The following is a 2,255-nucleotide window of genomic DNA, read 5'->3' on the forward strand; positions in this document are numbered from 1 at the left end:
ATTGGATTGCAATGCTCTGATAACATATTTCTGAATAATATGTTGTTGTTTTCTTAAATGTAATTGAAATTAGATTCTGAGGTGGATAGGGATTAAATTCTGGCTTAGCAAGTAATTTACTCCCATGAGTATCTGCTGGTTACATCCTGTTGATGTGAAACATGTCAGCCGGTTTAAAACTGGTCAAATTATTGGCATCAAATGGAAAAACCATCAAATAAGAAACGACTAAAATTACGCTGAAAACCGTCCGCCTCTCTTTTATTAGAAATTATCACACACTCTTACCTTTAGAATCAGTTGTTACATCTGGAAAAAAAATTACACATTTATTTGTTAATAAATCCTTGGTTTTGTTTCTCCAGATCTAAGTTGTAGCAGAAACAATATTAATGACGTCAGCGGCTGTTTTTAACCAACGGCATGTTTCTTTAATTTAGATGTTAATAACATCGACTTACCGCCCACTTCACCATTAAGCTCTACTTCAAACTCGTCCTTTTCCACATCTACAGGGAAATAATAATTAGAGAGGGAAAATTAGTAATGCTACTAATCATCAAAAGTTCACAGTTAAAAAAAATCTAATTTACAGAAATCACTTGATTTTCAACTTCACAGAAGATTTTTCTAATGAGAAACTCCTATGTAAACACTAGCAGCGCGCTAACTAAGGGGCCGAAAATCTGTTGAAAGTACGTTATAGGGCATTTTTAGAGATCAAGAGAGTGAGATTTTCAGCAGCTAACAGGAAGGCTGAGGAGAGTACAGCAACATTTTAAACCTTTGTTTCTGTGTTGGTGCTGGATTTAAATGTTAGCATCAGTTAATATAAGGGATGAAACACAAAGTCTCCCGTTTTATGAACACTAAACATACCTCTATATTCTTAAAAATGTGAATCATAAAACAAAATTTATTAATTTGTCTTTAAAAAGGGAATGAAGACAGAACAATACTTCAAAATCAATAACAGTAATTGAAATTAGATTCTGAGGTGGATAGAGAACCTAAAACTGGTCCTCAAGAAAGAAAACTTCAACATATTTTTACTCAAGTTAAAGTGAAAAATAGCAATAAAAGAAATTATTCAAGTAAGAGTAAAAAAAGTATTTGGTAAAAAGTCAAATTATCAATTACTTAATATTTAAAAATTACATAATCAGACCAAAATGTAAAACTAAGATGATTTTTTAGGTATTTTTAGGACTGAAATGCCAATAATTCATATAAGTAACAAAAGATAACAAAATAAACTTTTTCAAAAATTTGTTTCTTTCAATATTTATGAAACTTTAACAAAAACTGCAGGTGTGTGTCTGTTTATGCTAATTTTATGGTTAAAACAAAAATTTAGCGAGAAGAAAACCCAGAAATTTTACACAAGTTAGAGTATAAATACTTCATAACAAAATTACTCAAAGTACAGTGTAGTTGTTTTTCAGAAAAGTTACAGAGGTAAATAACTGAGTAAATGTAAATAGTTACTACCCAAAATCTAAAGAAATTAATCTAAATTTAAAAAATCTTGCCTTCAGTTTTTTCATCAGACTTGATGTCTTTGTCTTCAGAAACAGCTGAAAGAAGGAAAACAAGATTTTAGATGCAAAAGAACAAAATTTTTTAAAAAAAACAAGAAGTACGAATTAAGTAACTACAAACTTTACTTTGAATTTCATCCTCTGATATTTCGCCACTTTTGGGTTTAGAAGTAGCTGTAAGAAAAAAAGATTTAAAATAAGTAAAAATACGACATAAATCTGTATGAAAGAATTAATTTAAATTTTAATCTTACTTTCTGAGTTTTCCTCTGACACGTCCCCTTGGAGCTCTTCAAACAGATCTGATGGAGAAAAAATAACATTTCAGAAAAACGAAAGTTTGCGGATGTGACAACAATCAGAATATCAACTTAAATATCAAATGTTTTCAATTAAATAAAAGTGAATCTGACCTGCAGCCACATCATCAGAGTCTTCATCGGGATCACCTTCAAAATAAAAGCATTCAAAGTATTCATCCATCTATTGTCTGCATCCACTTATGCTGAGGGTCACGGAGAGTCAACATAATAATTAAAATATAAAGTCAAGGCTGTCTGAATAAATCAAATAGTCACATTATAAACTAAAATAAACTCAATAAGTTCTATTTGCATAATGTGTAAAGTTTCTAGTCTGGTGTTTTAGTCTCAACTTTCCTTTTTTTTGAAGGACGGTTTTGTTTGCAGAGACTTCATAATTAATTTTATTTGT

At 30.1% G+C, this 2,255-nt stretch overlaps 1 long non-coding RNA gene across 1 annotated transcript; it reads left to right on the plus strand.

The window, feature by feature from the left end:
• Positions 1-1,065, plus strand: LOC106944162 (uncharacterized). The gene is made up of 2 exons (XR_001424137.1): positions 1-81; positions 998-1,065. It is a non-coding gene; the product is annotated as an uncharacterized LOC106944162 (long non-coding RNA).
• The last annotated feature ends 1,190 nt before the right edge of the window (positions 1,066-2,255 follow it).

The sequence above is a fragment of the Poecilia latipinna genome, unplaced genomic scaffold (assembly GCF_001443285.1).
Source record: "Poecilia latipinna isolate Pla-1442-1.1 unplaced genomic scaffold, P_latipinna-1.0 Scaffold7154, whole genome shotgun sequence".
In the NCBI taxonomy this organism is placed as follows: Eukaryota; Metazoa; Chordata; class Actinopteri; order Cyprinodontiformes; family Poeciliidae; genus Poecilia; species Poecilia latipinna.